This window comes from Squalius cephalus, assembly GCF_949319135.1.
Source record: "Squalius cephalus genome assembly, chromosome: 11".
Classification (NCBI taxonomy): domain Eukaryota; kingdom Metazoa; phylum Chordata; class Actinopteri; order Cypriniformes; family Leuciscidae; genus Squalius; species Squalius cephalus.
The window spans coordinates 24,671,499-24,692,136 of NC_137132.1; the positions used below are offsets into that span (position 1 = coordinate 24,671,499).

At 42.1% G+C, this 20,638-nt stretch overlaps 1 protein-coding gene across 1 annotated transcript in view; it reads right to left on the reverse strand.

Annotated features, from left to right (window-relative positions):
* The window catches only part of col4a4 (collagen, type IV, alpha 4), a 70,930-nt gene that overhangs the window by 48,829 nt on the left and 1,463 nt on the right, over positions 1–20,638 (reverse strand). The window lies entirely within an intron of this gene.

The window sequence follows — 20,638 nt, forward strand, 5'->3', positions numbered from 1 at the left end:
GATTTCTTTTAGTACTCACTATCAAGCTAGTCGATACTGGTAAAGTTTAAAATATATTTTGTTTGATTCGGTAACGAGCTATATTTAGGCTATAGGTAACGAGCTATATTTATAAGGCAAAGCTAGGTTGCATTGATACACGTTTTTCCATTACCATCAGTTAAACTGTGATGAAGGTGAATTTCGTGTAAGAGTCATAACATATACGGTGTTTTGCATGTAAGAGTTTCCATGATGAAAACATTGTTGACTCTGATGAGGACTAACGTTACACTCCGGAGACAAGTACCGCATCGTCGGTTCGAGGACAGGTCCACTCCGGGGTCGAGGGCGAAGCAGAGGAGGTCGTTCAAGAGTGCGGGCAGGGTCCGAGGAAGTAGTTTAGCAAAGTAGCAAAGCTGGCATTGGTACTTTTTGCTGCATTTTCTCAGCCATTGTGCCGCAAACTCCTGCTTACTCAGTGTAGTGAGCTGAATATTTCCGGGAACGGTGACATGTGATGAGTGCACGCAGGGCAGCGCACGCAGTGGGGCGCGGGCACGAGACATGAAGGCATCTGATTGGTTCTTTACACTCGGACCGAGTGGCAGTGATTGGTCAGAGTTTTTACTGTCCTGCAGCTGCTACAGAGGTCTGATTGTTTTCATTCCTTTTTCTGAACACATAATGTATTGACTACTCTCATGATGGAAGGACCATTTCACCCAGTATATAAAAAAGTGTTTCTGAACAGGATTACCTACCCTAGCTTTAAGTTGAAAAATGTTGTTTTGTGAACTCCGTCAGACGTCAACTCTGTCAGATATTTTGTCTGATGGTGTTGACGTAAGCTGACGGAGTGAAAAAGTGATTCCAAATACTCATTAAGTAATTTATAACAACTACATAACATGATAATATGATCTAAGTATACATGTTGATTGACTTAAAATATCTTAATATACCCAAATGCCATGTAATAACTTCAATAAAAAGTATTGTTTTAGTATTGTATTGTTATATCTGTACTGTAGGAAGACATGGCTAGACAAAAACTGTCAATGGAGTTCCAGATAAAAAGGAGAGAAAGAATTAACAGTAGGTGCGTTTCCATTAGAGATTTGCACAAAACTTTTGCCATTTTTTCTAAATGTCAACAAAAAACTATTGCGAAATGACAGCGTTTCCATTAACCGATGTTATGCGACTAAAACTTTTTTTCTCTCGCGATAAGTCATTACAAAAATCATGGCAATGGACATTGGTAGGTTTATGTATATCCCAGCCACTACACTGGCCATTATTATTATTATTAATGTAAGGAGACGTATGTGTGGTATCCAATCATTAATGGCAAGGAAAGACCCTTATACTTGTGAGCGGCACATACGAGATGTTTCTGGTTGTTTCTCCCTCATTTCTGCTTCAAGATCTTGATTGTGGCATTTCTTTGAGGCTTAGAATCCAGTATTCCTGTAATTCTTTTGTCTTTTATGAATTTAATAAAGAAATCTGTCTCGTATTCTGTCCAAACACACCGCTCCTTCTAAGTCAGATGACTGTAAATGCGCAAAAACTGTTTCCATTGCAGTTTTGCGAAATATTTCTTTTTCGAATTGCCTAAAAAACCACCCCATGCGAGCGTAAAAAACTTTTTGAAATTGACGTGTTTTCATTGGGTGTATTTTCAATTTGCGCAATTTGAAGGGTAATGGAAACGCGGCTACTGACCCAGAAAGCAGAAGAGACCAGTTAGAAAAGGAGAGACAGAGATGGAAGGACAGGGTCCAAAACAAAAAAATAAAACAAGTAGGAGAATTAGGACCAAGAGCAAAGAGGCACCGCAGAAAGTATTGGAGGAAAGCAAAGAAAAGGTCCAGAGCTATGCAGAAAAGATGGCTAAATGAAATAGACACCCCACCAGAAAGTCCTCTGGACCAGACTGTTGAGGGTGAAGGGCTGGAGAAGGCAGGCAGATTACAGGGAGAAGAAAAGGGTCTAGGCAGAAGGGAAGTGTATTCGGCGGGAAGAAGACTCGTGGAGGTTGAAGGGCAGAAGATTTTAGGGTGATGACGGACTGAGGTAGAACCGATGGGGGAGGATGACAGGGAGGAGACGGAAATTCGCCGGGCCATGGTGGAGCAGAGGGTTCAGAAGGACACTGGGAAACCGCTGGCTCGGGTAACTGAGGTGTAGACGGGGACACAGAAGGGTGCGGTGGAGACAGAGAGACTGAGGACCAAGGAGTAGAAGGGAGTGAGGAGTCTAATGGAGCCGGGGGGACGAAGGGACGAGGCGAAGCCAGAGAAGTGCAGTCCAGAGGTGATTGAAGGTCGACAAGTGACCAAGGCAGATCCGGGGGGGCGAGGGAGCCTGGTGAAGCTGGTGAACTGATGGGCCACGGCGGAGATGATGGAGGTAGGAGCCAAGGGTGAGCTAGTGGACTGATGGGCAGATGTGGAATCCTGGACACGGTGGCTGAAGTCGGATCCCAGGCATCCACTGTTCAAGATGGTGCTGAGGACTGGAAGCTCCTCAGTGAGCCCACCATTCCACTGGTGTGTAGAGGGCGAGTGATGGGGCTGACAGGAGGCAGAGGAGATGAGGATGGCTGCTGGATGATGAGAGGATGTGGGAGAGGAAGGTTGGGTGGGAATTCAGGCTCAGGAACGACTCAGATGTAGTGGCGACCATCTCCGCTGAGGGCTTTGGTGGCGAGGCGGTGGCCATCTTTGCCAGAGACGGATTCTCAGGTGTGGCCCGAGACGAGGCCTCAGGAGTGGCGGTGGCCATCTTGGCCGGAAACGGATTCTCATGCGTGGCGGCGGCCATCTTGGCAGGAGACGAGGGCTCAGGCGTGGCGGCGGCCATCTTGGCCAGAGACGAAGGCTCAGGCGTTGCGTGAAGCTCAGGCTGGGCAGGCATGACTTGAAGAAACTCAGGAAGAGTGGTCTCGACGGGACAAGACTCTGGAAGGGTGGTCTCGGCGGGAAGAGACTCTGGAAGGGAGGTCTCGACGGGAAGAGACTCTGGAAGGGAGGTCTCGACGGGAAGAGACTCTGGAAGGGTGGTCTCGATGGGACGAGACTCTGGACGAAGATAGGAGGTGTGGCGATGAAGATGGCAGGTGACGGTGGTTGAGCGGTGATGTCATAATCAGCCTCACCCACGGTGAAGGCTGAACCGCTCAACCGCAGCACATGATCCAGGTATTGTTCGAACGTACCCGGGATCGCTGCTGCTGGAGCTTGCTGGTGCAGATGATCGTCCAGTCCATACCAGAAGACAGTCTTTAGGACGCCATCTGCCCAGTCCACATGGTGAGCAATTTTGAGGAACCTCTCAACATATTTCTCGAGCAGTTGGCCTTCCTGGAAAAAGGTTACAAGTAGTGATGGCAATTTCAAAACACTGCTTCATGAAGCTTCGAAGCCTTTACGAATCTTTTGTTCCGAATCAATGGTTCAGAGCGTGTATATAATTACCAACTTTTTGGGTATGGTCAGTTCTTCTGTCACGCTTTGGCTGCATGAGGCACGTTCAGAAAGACCAGGAAGACAGATCAGGCTTAAACTCAATTTATTGACGAACAAGACACGTACCAAACTTAGCAAGCAGTATAGACGAGAACCGACAAGGGAGAACTGAAACTAAGGAGACTATATACACAGACAAATGAGGAGAATAAGTGACAACAGGTGCACATGGTGAAACCGATTAACAAGGAAACACATGGTGCACAAACACAGAAGGCAAAACAAAGTCCAAGACTGGTGTCACAGTGACACTCCCTTTGCCATGTCAAAACTAGGTAAATATCTTTAATCAGTTTGATTCTCGATTAGTTTCTCAACACTGTCAATTGTGTGTCAACACCGTAAGATGGAGGTTTTTCATTTTTATAAAAAATTGTTTCTTTTGTTCAATTGAGTGTGTTCATACATTAAAACACCAACTTATCTACATACATCAGTGTCTTGTCTGCACAAAACCACTGATTGTATATATTAAAAATAAAAAAATTAGTAAACTAAATAAAAGGAAATTTAAAATGGCTTATTCCAAAACAATGTAAAACAATGCAATGTATCACTTAACCTTGCTAAAGCACACCATTTCTACACACTTAAAGACTTTACAGTGTTATTGAATTGATCAAACACAAAAAAACACATTTTCATGTGTCAGACGGAGTTGACAAATGTCAAGTTACTAAGTGAGTAAATGTCCATTTTTATAAAAAGTGGTTTATAAAAAACCTATTCCTTTTCATGGTATGATAGATGAGACCCATGTTTATGAAGATATCCAATTCAATAATGTAGTATCGATTTTTTGTTTGTCATTTTCAAAAGTACTTTTGTCCCTTATCTCAAGAATCAATGATATATACACAGACCCTTTCCAAAAAATTTGAATATCATGGAAAAGTTTTTTTATTTCCATAATTCCATTCAAAAGGTTAAACTTCCATAGATTATAGAATTAAGGGCCCACAACTTAAACAATTTCAAGTATTTAGTCATTTATTTGTACATAATTTGGGCTTCCAGCTCATAAAACCCACGAAAACAGGATTTAAAAAAATTAGAATATTACATGAAATCACACAGTAATTACACAGTGATACCATGGTCATTGAACCAGGTTTTGGTTATTTTGGCAGTGTGGGCAGGTGCAAATCCTGCTGGAGAATGAAGGAAGCATGAAGTGCTCTGAAAATGTCCTGGTAGACGGCTGCGTTGACTCTGGTCTTTTCTCATCTTTTCTGATGAGAGCAAATTTTGCATCTCATTTGGAAACCAAGGTCCCAGAGTCCGGAGGAAGAATGGAGAGGCACACAATCCAAGATGCTTGAAGTCCAGTGTGAAGTTTCCACAGTCTGTGTTGGTTTGGGGAGCCATGTCATCGGCTGGTGTTGGTCCACTGTGCTGTCCACTCAACGCAGCCGTCTACCAGGACATTTTCAGAGCACTTCATGCTTCCTTCAGCAGACAAGCTTTATGGAGATGCTGACTTCATTCTCCAGCAGGATTTGCACCGGCCCACACTGCCAAAATAACCAAAATCTGGTTCAATGACCATGGTATCACTGTGTAATTACTGTGTGATTTCATGTAATATTCAAATTTTTTGAAATCCTGTTTTCGTGGGTTTTATGAGCTGGAAGCCCAAATTATGTACAAATAAACAACTAAATACTTGAAATCGTTTAAGTTGTAGGCCCTGAATCTATAATCTATGGAAGTTTAACATTTTGAATGGAATTATGGAAATAAATCAACTTTTCCATGATATTCAAATTTTTTGGAAAGGGTCTGTATATATATATATATGTGTGTGTGTGTGTGTATATACTGTCAGTTACTCCAAAGCAAAACGCAAGCCACTGCAAACCGCTATAGCAAAATAAAAGATAAAAATAAACTGTAAATAAATTACTTTTGAGTGATTTGTTACAAAAGTACGCAAGTAAGCATACTGTACTTAGAAGGGAGAGGTTATTATGTGAGTATAGGCGATCATAAGTCTGAGTGGACATTCATGACATGCGGAGTCCCTCAAAGCTCAATTCTTGCGCCACTCCTGTTCAACCTATACTGTACATGCTCCCAATGAGCCAAATAATGAAAAGGAACCAAATTGTTTACCACAGCTATGCAGACGACACACAGCTCTACTTAGCCCTATCGCCTAAAGATTACAGCCCCATTGACTCCCTGTGCCGATGCATTGATGAAGTCAATGGATGTACCAAAACTTTCTTCAGTTAAATAAAGACAAAACTAAAGTCATTGCATTTGGAAACAAAGATAAAGTTCTCAAGGTGAACGCATACCTTCACTCTAGGGGTCTAACAACTAAAAATCAAGTCAGGAATCTCAGTGTGATTCTGGAGTCAGACCTTAGCTTCAGTAGTCATGTCAAAGCAATAACTAAATCAGCATACTATCATCTGAAAAATATAGCAAGAATTAGATGCTTTGTTTCCAGTCAAGACTTGTTCATGCTTTTATCACCAGCAGGGTGGATTATTGTAATGGACTCCTCACTGGCCTTCCCAAAAAGACCATAAGACAGTTGCAGCTCATCCAGAACGCTGCTGCCAGGATTCTGAGCAGAACTAGAAAACATATCACACCAGTCCTCAGGTCTTTACACTGGCTCCCAGTTAGATTTAGGATTGATTTTAAAGTATTATATATAATAAGGTATATAAATCATTCAATGGCCTAGGACCTCGATATATTGCAGATATGCTCACTGAATATAAACCCAACAGATCACTCAGATCATTAGGATCACATCAACTAAAAATACCAAGGGTTCACCCTAAGCATGGCGAGTCTGCTTTTAGCTACTATGCCAGCCGCAGCTGGAACCAGCTTCCAGAGGAGATCAGATGTGCTCCTACAGTAGTCACATTCAAATCCAGATTCAAAGCACATCTGTTTAGCTGTGCATTTAAATGAATGAGCACTGTGGCACTGTGCGTCCGACTGATTACACTATATTTTATCTCTGCATTCTCCTTTTGATTCTAAACTACTGTATTCTTCCTTTTGATTTGTATTCTTCCTTTTGATTCTAAACTGAACTCAACTGGCACTGATTGATAACCAGTGTTTTGTGAAGGGTATTGTAGTAGTGGGGGAAACCCCGATGGTCCTAATGACCAAATTTGTGAGCAAGTGTTTGAGAGGGATTGACTCATGACGGTCAAGGGAACACTGTGGTAACAAGTACAGATTACTGGTCTGGATAGGTACAGATTACTAATCTGGTGGGCTCAGATAATCCATGGTATATGTGTCACGGTTCATAGATCCAATGTCTCTCTCTAGTCTCGTGCCTTGTTGTTTACATGTGTGTGAGTGTGTGAGTGGGTGTGTCCGGATCGTTACGGTTGATCAGTAGCCAGCTGCAATCACTCACCATCACCAGCTGCCACTCATCTCATCCCCTATATATGCTCACTGCTTTCTCATCTCCTTGTCAGATCGTTGCATGAAGTCTCTGTTGTTGTCTGATCCTGTTCCTGTGCCTCGTGTCCCGTCTGGAGTTCCTGTGTTCCTGTTTCACGTCTAGTTGGATTACGTTACATGTCTGGATCACGTCTTCACTCATCAGAGCACGCTGCACTTCATTCATCACTCCGTGTCTGACCATCAAAGTCCCTGCGCCACAGCCTGCATCACCCGGATTTCATCATCATCATCATTATTGACTATCAATAAAGAGTTTTTGCACTTGCATATTGTATCCTCGTTTCTGACGTAACAGAACGATCTGACCAAGAATGGATACAGCAAGTACATCAGCGCCGACCATGGAGGACTGTTTGAGTAACAGTATGGCTCGTCTGGACATTCAAGAGAAGAATTTAAACGATACTGGTCGCGCTGTTCAGGCGTTAGTGGCGCAGGTGTCCGAGCTCACCGGGCAGATCCAACAGCTACGAGCTCCCACTGCGCCGCCCACACCGGCCATTCATCCCACACCATCGGACAGCCCATCCCAGTCGGAGCCACGCCTACCAGCCTCAGAGCCCTATTCAGGTGATCCAAAATTTTGCAGAGCTTTTCTAACCCGGTGTTCCATGCATTTTTCTCTCCAACCCAAGACTTTCCAGACCGAGCGATCCAAGGTCGCCTTTGTACTCACCCTCCTGACTGGGAAAGCGGCTTTATGGGGAACGGCGGTGTGGGAGAATGAAGATCCGTGCTGCGCCTCGTTCCAGGAGCTCTCCGCTGAGATGAAAAGAGTTTTCGACCGGGCGGTCGGTGGAAGAGAAGCTGCAAGAATGCTGGCTGATTTACGTCAAGGAGAGAGATCAGTGTCAGACTTTTCAATCGAGTTCCGGACCCTGGCAGCGGAGAGCAAATGGAACGAGGAGGCGCAGTGGGACATGTTCCTGCATGGGCTGGCTGACCGCGTCCAGAGAGAGATCTACGCTTTGGACCTGCCTCAGTCTCTTAATGATCTCATCGCTTTAGCCCTCAGAGTTGATGCTCGACTATCCCGAGTTGGAGGTCACGCCACGAGTAGACGCCCTCTGGCAGGTGCCGAGGGTCCACGATTTGGAGGCGGGGATGCGGTCAGCCCCGTCGACGATCACGAGCCCATGCAGGTGGGTCGAGCTCGGCTTTCCCGGGAGGAGAGGGAAAGGCGGAGGTCCCAGGGCCTTTGCCTATACTGCGGAGGAACCGGACACTATGCTTACAACTGTCCGGTAAAAGGCAAAGCCCGATAATAAGTATGAGGCTACTATCGGGTGGGATCTCCGCCGAGAAGACCTCATCAACATCTACCCTCCTTCCGGTAAGACTGAGATGGTCAACACTCACTCACGATTGTCAAGCACTCTTGGATTCCGGGGCAGAAGGTAATTTCATGGATCACTCATTCGCACGTCAATTCAAGATTTCCCTCAAACCCCTCACACATCAGATTGCTGTACACGCACTTAATGGACAAGAACTTCCCACCATCACTTTTGCCACAGAAGACATCACCCTCATCACATCAGGCAACCACACCGAGATCATCTCTTTCTATATCCTGGACACTCCCCTTGCACCCATTGTCCTTGGTCACCCTTGGCTCACCCGTCACAACCCTAAAGTGGACTGGCAGCTCAAGTCTGTGTCTTCGTGGAGTAATCAGTGTCATAAGTCTTGTCTAGTGTCTGCCTGTCCGTCTGTTTCTGTCCCTGTGTTGCAGGAGGAGGCAGTGGATCTGTCTAACGTGCCCGCGGAGTACCTGGACCTGAAGGAGGTGTTCAGTAAGTCTCGGGCTGCTTCTCTCCCTCCGCATCATCCCTATGACTGTGCCATAGAGTTATTACCAGGTACAGCTCCGCCCAAGGGCAAGTTATATTCACTCTCGACACCAGAGAGGGAGGCTATGGAGAAATATATTTCTGATTCTCTAGCAACGGGGTTCATCCGCCCTTCCTCTTCTCCAGCGGGGGAGGGTTCTTTTTTGTGGGGAAGAAGGACGGGTCTCTGCGACTTTGTATTGACTACCGGGGGTTGAACAACATCACGGTAAAGAATACTTATCCTTTGCCGTTGATGTCTTCAGCCTTCGAGAGGTTGCAGGGAGCGTCCATCTTCACAAAATTGGATTTACGTAATGCTTATCATTTGGTCCGCATCAGGGAGGGGGATGAGTGGAAGACCGCGTTTAACACCCCCAGGGGACACTTTGAATACTTGGTTATGCCTTTCGGGCTTTCCAACAGTCCAGCGGTCTTCCAGGCACTTGTCAATGACGTGCTGCGAGATATGATAGATCAGTTCATATATGTCTACCTGGACGACATACTGATTTTTTCTTCTTCTCTCCAGGAACACGTGCAGCACGTCCGACGAGTGCTTCAGAGGTTGCTAGAGAATGGGCTTTTTGTCAAGGCAGAGAAATGCGATTTTCATGCACAGTCTGTTCCATTCCTAGGGTACATCGTGTCGGTTGAGGGAATGCACATGGATCCTGAGAAGATCAAGGCTGTGGTAGAGTGGCCAAGTCCAGAGTCTCGTAAGGCCCTACTGAGATTTCTGGGGTTCGCCAATTTCTACCGGCGTTTTATTCGCAACTTCAGCCAACTAGCCGCACCTCTGACCGCCTTGACCTCCCCCAGAACGACGTTCAGGTGGTCAGACGCAGCCGAGGCTGCGTTTGCCAAACTGAAGGGTTGCTTCGTTTCAGCCCCTATTCTGACAACCCCTGATCCATCACGTCAGTTCGTGGTGGAGGTCGATGCGTCAGAGGTGGGGGTAGGAGCAGTGTTATCCCAGCGCTCTCTTTCAGACGACAAGATGCATCCTTGCGCGTTTTTGTCTCATCGTCTATCTCCTGCCGAACGCAATTATGACATTGGGAACAGAGAGTTGTTGGCAGTCAAGTTAGCATTGGAAGAGTGGCGGCACTGGTTAGAAGGGTCGGGGGTACCTTTTATCGTTTGGACTGATCACAAGAACATTCGGACTGCTAAAAGATTGAACTCCAGGCAGGCTCGGTGGGCACTTTTTTTCGGTCGTTTTGATTTTACTCTCTCGTACCGCCCGGGTTCTAAAAACATCAAACCCGATTCTTTATCGCGCATTTTTGATCGTTCCGAACGCCTGTCTACTCCCGAGTGCATTTTACCGGAGACTCTATTCATCTCCTCACTCGTATGGGAGGTCGAATCGAAGGTCAAGAAGGCCTTAGAAGGGGTAACGCCCCCGGTCGGTTGTCCACCGAATCGTTTATTTGTGCCTGAGGGTCTGAGGTCCAGCGTCATTCAGTGGGGGCATTCTTCCAATGTGGCTTGTCATCCAGGAGTCAGTCGCACTAGATTTTTAGTCAAGCAACGATTCTGGTGGCCTCTCATGGCTTGTGACATTCACAATTTTGTTTTGGCTTGCTCAGTTTGTGCCACTGGTAAGACTTCCAATCGACCCCCAGATGGGTTACTCCAACCGCTGCCGGTCCCTTCGAGACCCTGGTCCCATATCGCTCTAGATTTTGTTACCGCCCTCCCACCCTCTCAGGGTCACACGGTAGTTTTGACCGTGGTGGACCGGTTCTCGAAGGCGGCCCATTTCATTCCCTTGCCCAAATTACCCTCAGCCAAGGAGACAGCGGTGATTGTCGTTGACCACGTCTTTCGGTTACATGGCCTCCCGATAGACGTGGTTTCTGACAGGGGACCCCAGTTTGTGTCCAAATTTTGGCGAGAATTTTGTAAGCTTCTGGGGGCGACTGTCAGTTTGTCCTCAGGGTTCCACCCCCAGAGCAATGGCCAAACTGAGAGAGCCAACCAGGATTTGGAAAGAACGTTACGATGTTTAGTTTCCAAGAATCCTTCCTCGTGGAGTCAACAACTTTCTATGGTGGAGTACGCCCACAACACGTTGCCAGTGTCATCTACGGGCCTATCTCCGTTTGAGTGTAGCGTAGGTTACCAGCCACCAATTTTTCCTAGTCTGGAATCCGAAGTCGCGGTCCCCTCCGCTCACGCCTTCGTCCAGAGGTGTCACCGCACGTGGACTAGAGCCCGTGAGACTCTACTCCAGGTGGGGTTGCGCACCAAGGCCAAAGCCGATCGCCACCGGTCTAGGCCTCCCGTATACGTCGCTGGTCAAAAAGTGTGGCTTTCTACCAAGAACATTCCTCTCCGTTCCGTGTCTAATAAACTTGCTCCCAAATTCATTGGCCCGTTTACTGTCACCAAGATCATTAGTCCGGTGGCAGTCCGCCTCAACCTACCTCCAGCGTACAGGAGGGTTCACCCCGTCTTTCATGTATCCAAAATTAAACCTGTATTTCATTCTCGTATTAATCCGCCAATCCCGGTTCCTCCCCCGCCGCGACTCGTAGATGGGGAACCCACTTATTCGGTCAATCGTGTGCTGGACTCAAGGCGGAGGGGACGCGGATTCCAGTACTTTGTGGACTGGGAAGGTTAAGGTCCAGAGGAGAGAAGTTGGGTACCTGCTAGAGACATTCTGGATCACTCCCTTATCGATGATTACAATCGGCAGGTAAGGGGACCTGGGAACGCCAGGAGGCGTTCTTAGGGGGAGGGGTACTGTCACGGTTCATAGATCCAATGTCTCTCTCTAGTCTCGTGCCTTGTTGTTTACATGTGTGTGAGTGTGTGAGTGGGTGTGTCCAGATCGTTACGGTTGATCAGTAGCCAGCTGCAATCACTCACCATCACCAGCTGCCACTCATCTCATCCCCTATATATGCTCACTGCTTTCTCATCTCCTTGTCAGATCGTTGCATGAAGTCTCTGTTGTTGTCTGATCCTGTTCCTGTGCCTCGTGTCCCGTCTGGAGTTCCTGTGTTCCTGTTTCACGTCTAGTTGGATTCCGTTACATGTCTGGATCACGTCTTCACTCATCAGAGCACGCTGCACTTCATTCATCACTCCGTGTCTGACCATCAAAGTCCCTGCGCCACAGCCTGCATCACCCGGATTTCATCATCATCATCATTATTGACTATCAATAAAGAGTTTTTGCACTTGCATATTGTATCCTCGTTTCTGACGTAACAATATGGAAATCCACAGATATACTGACCGTCATGGGGAAATCTCAGAGTCAAAATAAGATACACCGGTGTTTTGCAAGATGAGAAATGTATTCTATGTATCATCTTTTTACTATTTTAATTCATTTCACTCTAATTAATTTTATAACTGTATAATTTATCTATTTTAATTCTTTTTATATCTGTTTTAATTTCCCATGCTTTTATTTTGTGTGTATTTTCTATGCAAAGCTCTATGAATTGCTACAGTGTGATTATTATAATTCCTTTCTATGTAAAGCTTTTGAATAGCTGTTTGAATTTTCCTTGCTTTTATTTTGTGATTATTTTTATTCCTCTCTATGTAAAGCACTTTGAATTGCCACAGTGTATGAAATGTGCTTTATAAATAAACTTGTCTTGCATTAAATAGGCTATGCTAAACACGGAAGCATGGAACCTGTGTGACGCGCTAGAACAGACCTCATCAGCTGCGTCCCAAATTCAGAGGCTGCATCCTTTTAAGGGCACATTCGGGTCACAGCGGCGCGGAAGAGGCTGTCCCAATTCGAATGCTCCTTCAAATTTTCTGTGCAATGAAGGATACAACAGATTGATCCTTCGTGGCCTTGTCTACCCCAGAATTCATTGTGCACCAGTGACAACAGGGTTTTTTGAGAAATTGCTGAATTACAATTTTAACCATAAGTATTGGGTTTCAACATTCAAATATCTAATGATACAAATGTAAAAAAAAAAAAAAAAATCATTTTTTAAAGCGGTTCAAATGTTGACATATTTTACTAAAATGCAATTACAGATAATACTCTATTACATACAGAAATGGACCATGGTGGTTTTTTTCAACATATTTAGGGTGTGTGTTCACACTTGTAGTTTCGTTCGTTTGGTTTGTTTGGTCTGGACCAAAAAAAAAAACATTTAGTCCTGGGAACCCTGTTTTGTTTTCAGACAGTTTAATATAACCTCCTTCAAAGGATGCAGCCTCTGAATTGGAACGCAGCTATTGGTTCTCATGCGTTAGGCACGCACATTTTGAGCTTCTTTTCCTTTTAATGGCGGTTGGCAAACCCACTTGAAGGTGCATATCGCCACCTACTGCACGACACCTGAGTGACAGCAGACGTAAAATAAAGGACCGAGATCATTTAAAAAAAATACTTAATTGGCCCCGATACCAATCCTTAAGAACAGCTCGGGCCATCCATATTTCATACACAACTTTACACATACTTTGCTTACAAATTAAAGTGCTTATGACCAACTAGCTAAGTATGATCTACTTTGCATGCACCAATAACAATTATTTTATTTAACCTGAGGTGATATAATGAATAACCAACAGTTTCCTAAAATGCTAAACCAGACTAGATGTTTGATATTGAGGTCACGAGAGACCCACAGACATACATATGAGCTAACCAGCACAATTGCAGGAATGTAAACAGATAACGAAAGAACAAAACAGAGAGAGAGAGAGAGAGAGAGAGAGAGAGAGAGAGAGAGACAAAAACATGAAAAAGAGATAGGAGGGTTAGACTGAAAAATCTGAGTACATTACATACAAGAGGGAGAGGATGTTCAGTTCAGGCATGTTATGTCTTTTCGGAGGTAGTGAGCCACGTAATAAAAAAAGGAAAAGGTAGAGTGATAAACTGTACTTGCAATCAAAAACCATTCTTTCACAAATGCACACTTATCGTGCACAATGTCTGACTCTGCAAACATAGACACATCTAAAATGAGCACACGGTCCACAGAGAGGAGCAAAATCACTTTTCCGAACATTGACATTTACGTTCCTCTGGTGGAATGATCTTCCCAACCCTTCAAACAGCTGAATCCCTTGATAGCAATATTAAAAAACGGCTAAAAACACATCTAATCCATAAGCACTGAACTGTTTGCTGCTGATGTTGACTCTGTTCTATACCGTCTTTAGCACACTGAATGATTAGCACTACTAAAGTTATTGCCTTCTTAAGATGAATGCCTTTGCCAGATTTCTAATTTGTAAGCTGCTTTGGAAGAAAGTATTTGAAAAATGAGTAAATATAGAATACATTTTGAATCACTTTTGCCTCTAGAAGTCTGTCCATTTTAAGTACACAGAAAACTTTTTTTCCCCAGCACACTTTAACCAGGCTTAACAACAACAAAAACACTTTTCCACATTTTGGCGTGTGTTAAAAATTACCAAAAGTGCAAAAGGCCAATCTATCACAACCTAAACAAGTGGAAGTCTGAAGGGTACACAATGATTATGCATGCAACAGACCACAAACTCCTGCAAGCGCGTACAATATTTTACAAAGTAATTAATTTTTTACTCTGTGCAGAAATCAGCACACTGAGCATAAAGGAGAGGAGAGACAGTGATTGTGTTACCTCATTTATACTCCTGTGAAACAGGTAATTGTGGGACACTGTGAATATACTGGGAATATACTGGGAGTTATTTTCCTCAAAAGATTTTCTAAGGGTGCTAATAACAATGCAGATTTATTTTCACAGCCTTCTTTGCTCATATTTTTCTGATCTCAACTATGTGTATCATGTATGTGTGTGTGTCTGCACACATAACAGGGGCTGTGAATTACACAAAAGTTAATGGTTCTAAGTGATGGTGATGACATCAACTCAGGGTTTGAGATGGTCCGTGCTGACTGGATGATGAGCATAACCGCACGCTTCACTCCAAGTCAGATGTGTGAGATTAGAGAGTTAGGGTACGATGGTTGCTGCATGACAGAGAGACACGCTTCCCTTATTACCACACTTCTTCTGTCTTGCTCCCTCTTTTTCCATTCCTCTTTCCCTCATGTTACCTGTACTGTATGAAGGACTAAAAATGACAGAACGAAAAATAAATAAATAAATAAATAAAAGTAGAAATAAATAAATAAATGCAGAAATAATAGTAAAAATAAATACATTTTGGTAATATAAATGGCTATTTCTGTATTTTTACATGTATTTATTTATTTATTTATGCATTTCTATATGTATTTATTTATGTATTTATACATTTATTTATATATTTATGTATTTATATATTTATTTATTTATATATTTATATATGTATTTATTTATACATTTATTTATTCCTATATTTATTTATTTCTGTATTTCCACATTTCTACATTTATTTATTTCTGTATTTCCACATTTCTACATTTATTTATTTCTGTATTTCCACATTTCTACATTTATTTTTCCCTGCGCATGTATGCTAATTGACCAATGGCTAACCACGCCCCCTCCACTCACTCAGTCAACATTCGGTAACAGGCGCTTTGGCAGATGTCACAGTAGGAGACATTTCACAGGAGGCAATTGATGATTTTTTGGAGACAGAAAGATTATATATCATCTCGATGTCACCAAAAGGGCCTTAAATATGCATTGGAGGGTTATATTAATAATTTTATTGTTGAGAAGGTCGATAAGCTTCAGCTCCAGAACAAAGATTTACAGTTCACAGTGTAAACGTTATAGTTTGGTGCTATTTCGCTTCAAACGCTCGCTTTATACGCGCGTCCTATTCGCTTTGGATTCAAAATGTTCAAGCGTCGAACTAGACGCGGATACGCGCGAATTTGACGCTCTATTCGCGTTTGGTGGGAGCGCAGAATAATGAACAGGCTGCGATGTCAACTGTCACCCAACCAAAATCACACACACACGCTGTTTAAAAGCCAAAATGACAAGAAAAAACATAAAAACGAATGAAAACTGATAACCGCAATGCATTGCAATGGACGAGGAAGCAGAGAATGTCCAAGTGTATTGGGTTAGCTATGCGTACTGTGATTGGCTCATCGCGTTTGGGGGCGTGGCTTAGCCATTGGTCAATTAGCATACATGCGCAGGGAAAAATAAATGTAGAAATGTGGAAATACATAAATAAATAAATGTAGAAATGTGGAAATACAGAAATAAATAAATGTAGAAATGTGGAAATACAGAAATAAATAAATGTAGGAATAAATAAATGTATAAATAAATACATATATAGATATATAAATAAATAAATATATAAATACATAAATATATAAATAAATGTATAAATACATAAATAAATACATATAGAAATGCATAAATAAATAAATAAATACATGTAAAAATACAGAAATAGCCATTTATATTACCAAAATATATTTATTTTTACTATTATTTCTGCATTTATTTATTTATTTCTACTTTTATTTATTTATTTATTTATTTATTTTTCGTTCTGTCATTTTTAGTCCTTCATAGTACTGCGCATTATCCCATCGCAATCTTAAATTATCTGAGATTACACCCGATCCTGGTTTATTTCTACTTGATGATATTGAGTTTGAGTTTGGTTTTGTCTTAAGGGATGTTTGGTGGCATGGCATTACACAGGACAGATTATTAAAATATCTATAATTTGTAACCAACTGAAAACACTTGGATTAGCCTGCACGATAAAACCAGTTTCAGATGATTAATTGATGTTTAAGATAACTCTTCGTCATATTTGCTCCTCAATGTAACAGTAAGTTAACAATGTAACAATGCTAGTTTTTTTAAAGCCAGCAAATCAACAGTATTAAAATTAAGTAAAAGCCACATTCCAAAACCACTTAGGGACTACACAAGCACTTGCAAAAAGCATTATCAGCAAAAAAATAAATAAAATAAAAATACAGTTCGGCAGGTGAGTCGGTAAGATTTTTCAAACAAATTCAAATTAGTTTTTCAAATAAATTAAACACTTTCGTTTGAACTTGGTTTAAACAAAAATGCTAAGCAGCACAACTGCTTTCACCATTGATAATAATCATAAATGTTTTTTGAGCATCATACAGTAGATATTAGAATGATTTCTGAAGGATCATGTGACACTGAAGACTGGAGTAATGATGTTGAAAATACAGATTTGACTTCACAGGAATAAGTTACATTTTAAAATATATTACAATAAAAAACAGTTTTTTATATATACAAATTGTAATAATATCTAATAATTAATACTTAGAAATAATGTACTGTTACTGTTTTTACTGTGTTCTTATCAAATACATGAGGCTTCGGTGAGTTTCTTTCAAAAACATTCTGAACAGTATTTTAGAGCAAAGCAAAGCTACAAAAATGAAAATACACACTGCAAAAATATTAATTTCCTTTTTCATTTTCATTTCCCAAGTGCATGACTTTTCAAGGTCTGGATATCCCAAATCCCCAAAGTTCTTGGACTCCTTCCAAATTCTTTCTTTCTTGCTTTATTTGAACATGAGTTCTGTGACAGTATGTCACTAAGGTAATAACTTATGTATTGGGACATCTGGATGTGTTAAAATCTTGCTCTTTCTGTATCTTTCCCCCATCTATCGTCTCCATACCTGTAGGCCCGCTTCACTCTGCACCTCCGACAGGATGTTGACCAGACAGCCAATCATAGAAAGTGCAACAGATAAATCTCTCTTACTTACACTCTATCCAGATCTTCCTCTACACTTACTCTCTTTCCAGCAGAGGTTCTCAACTCTGGCCCCGGGGTCCATGTTTCCTGCAGAGTTTAGCTCCAACACTAATCAAACACACCTGAAAGGTCTTCAACATTATTATAAAGTTACTGGCAGGTGAGTTTGATCAAGGTTGGAGCTAAACTGTTAGGATTGTTAAACTGTTAGGATTGTAAATGGACCTCGAAGGCCAGAGAATGAGAACCCTTGATTTAGAGGCCAAAAAATCAAACATGAAATCAAACATCAAAATCTGTCAACCAATTTTCAAGCATTTTAAGCCTTTAGGTTTGAAAGATCATGTGAAACAATCAAATCAAGTTTGTCTAGCTGATACTGTAAATCGTCAGGTTGGAAGTCGCTCCTTCACGGAGTGAGACAGAACATGTAGACGTCATTCATCGTAATGAGCGACAGGATGTGTACATGTCATGCGTATGTGCGGGTAAGCATTTCTGATACATTTTCCCTAGTGTGTGTGTGCGTGTGAGGCAGCACCTGCTTTGTGACACCTGGTCATTTTTGTCAGGTTTACAACCTTACCCCTGACCCCCTTCACACAGAATCAGACAGAACGCCTTAGGCAAAATGACTTATATATGTGCAGGAACCACAACGTACCATCAATACAACACTCTCACTTTCCCCTATTCTTTGAACTTAAAAATCAAATTCTGTCCCTTCCTAAAAAATCTAATCAAATCTAATCGAAATCTAATCCCTTGTGTTGTTCCAAATCTGTTTGGCTTTCTCTTTTCAACGGAACACAAAAGGTGAATAGTCTGGGGGCCATTTTCAGTAAAATTAAAGAGGACCATGCAAATAACAAATACATTTGTTAGCTTTCTGTGAGGAAAAGACTTAATTTAGGTCATTATTCGTTGAGAAAACCTAACATTTGCCATAGCTCTCCTTGACAAGTTTATGAGAGTTCATTGGAGAGGTAGTGACGTCTGATTCAAGAATCAATGGTACTTTTGGGTCAGATCTTTTCAGTGAATCTTTTATACTGTTTATACTGATGAGGGCTGTGTTTCCCAAAAGCACCACCAAAAGATAGTCTCTACTCAATGTTCAGGTCTAGAGGAAAAGATTTAGTGACTTCAATCTGGAAAGTTCATCACAAAAAAAAAGCTATCGTATGACTTTAGTGAAGGTCACTTTCGTGATGTTTTTATGGTGCTTTCACATCCGTTTTGAAGCAACACTTCAGTATCCATTGCAATTGCATGCAAAAAGCAACTATTTAAAACATATCCTATGTCTTTCATGGAGGAAAGACAATCACATATGTTTGGAACAAAATAAAGGTGAATAAATGATAGAATTTTCTGAGTGAACAACCCCATTTAGTTGGATTGTTTACATTAGAAATACAGGGTTCGTACAGATTCTGTAAAATGAAATTCCAGGACTTTAAAGGACTTTTCAAGCCTTTTCAATCAGCACTTATCAAACAATATATTTATTTTATTTTTTTACTCAAATTACATATATATATATATATGATAACTAATGTTTCACGTCATAGAGATCAATCCATTGACCAGTGCTGTCAGGCATGTGAAATCACCTTAACCATTGAAAGGATATTGAAACAGATTTTTTCCCATGAATATATGATTGACCTGAAGAATGACAGTTGTATTATACACTTGTACATAATATCATGCTCATAGCCATGCGAAATAGCTCTATATCTCAGACAGGCTGCAGCGTTAATTTAACGTGAAACGATTGTATTTTTTCAACAACAATTTTTTTTTTTAATTAGGGATGCAACGATACCACTTTTTGCAGAATGAGTCCGATACCCATACTTTCATTTTTGGTACTCGCCGATACCAATTACCGATACCTGAATTTTCACTGGCTGTTTTCAAGGGTTTTCCAGGACTTAAATTTCAAAAAGTCAAATTCAAGTACTTCAAGCACTTTAAGCACCTTGTACGAACCCTGGAAATATGTCTGCATTCCTCTCTTCTTACGTAAAAGCAGGGATGGGCATCAATGCAGACGATGTTTTCTTATCTTCTCAGCGACTGTTCCGCACTATCTCTCTTTTGGCTCTCCATCCCTCTTATTCTTCTCTGTTCAGTGCTAGTGAAGGTATGATGGCAATCTCCATCCATCTGCCCTCATAAGTAATGTTCTGTATCCATCTGTGCCTTTGGATTCTAGCCACATAGATGATGCCTGAAAGGCAGCCTTATGGGCAGACGAGGCAGACTACAGTTCACACTTGTCAATTACCTGGTCGGAATGCACATACATACATACATACAATATCAGAATCCATTCCTGTTCACCCGCAACACTCTTTTTCTCATGGGCGGTTGGTGATTAAAGACATCGTAACCCTTTTCCAGAGATTTCTGGATCCCTTATGCCATCATAGCCCCTTTGGATCGTGTGACACTTTACTTCAAAGGCTGCTTCATGCCATTGAAATCAAAAGATGAGTGCATGTAAAACAAAATATTGGTTCTCTAGTTAAGATCTCTGTTTCAACATAGCTCAATGAAACACCCATACAGGACCACTTCATCAATAAATCAATCTTATCATCAAGCTAAAGAGGTGAGGACGTCAAACCTAGTGAACTGCTTCACCACCTATACACAGGCAGATGCTTTCTTAAAGGGGTGATGAACTGAGGAATCAAATTTTCCTTGAGCTTTTGACATATAAGAGATCATCATACTATAAGAATATCCTGTAAGTTTCAGAACTGAAAACGTCCTTGTTAGTCCAATAAAAGATTTTATTGACACCAGGCACAGCGAAGGACAGGTTTTTCAAAGTGGGGATCTATGACGTCCTGTTTAGCCCCGCCCACCGATTCGCGCTTTACATGAAACTCATTATATTGATTATTATAAAGCTGCTTGGTTTAAAATTGACTTCTGTTCTTCATTCGTCGCTGCACCAGTGGTTCCAAAACTGGGGGGCCTGGAGTTATAAAAAGGGGGGTGCAGCACGGCTAAGAGATAGGGTACAGTCAGCAGATGCAGTAAGCAAAAGAAACTTCTTCAGGGCGATACAAGTCCCCACTGCGGAATTGTCCCGCTTATTACTCGGCTCCTTGCAAGGATTTTGTAAGCAAGGGGGACTTG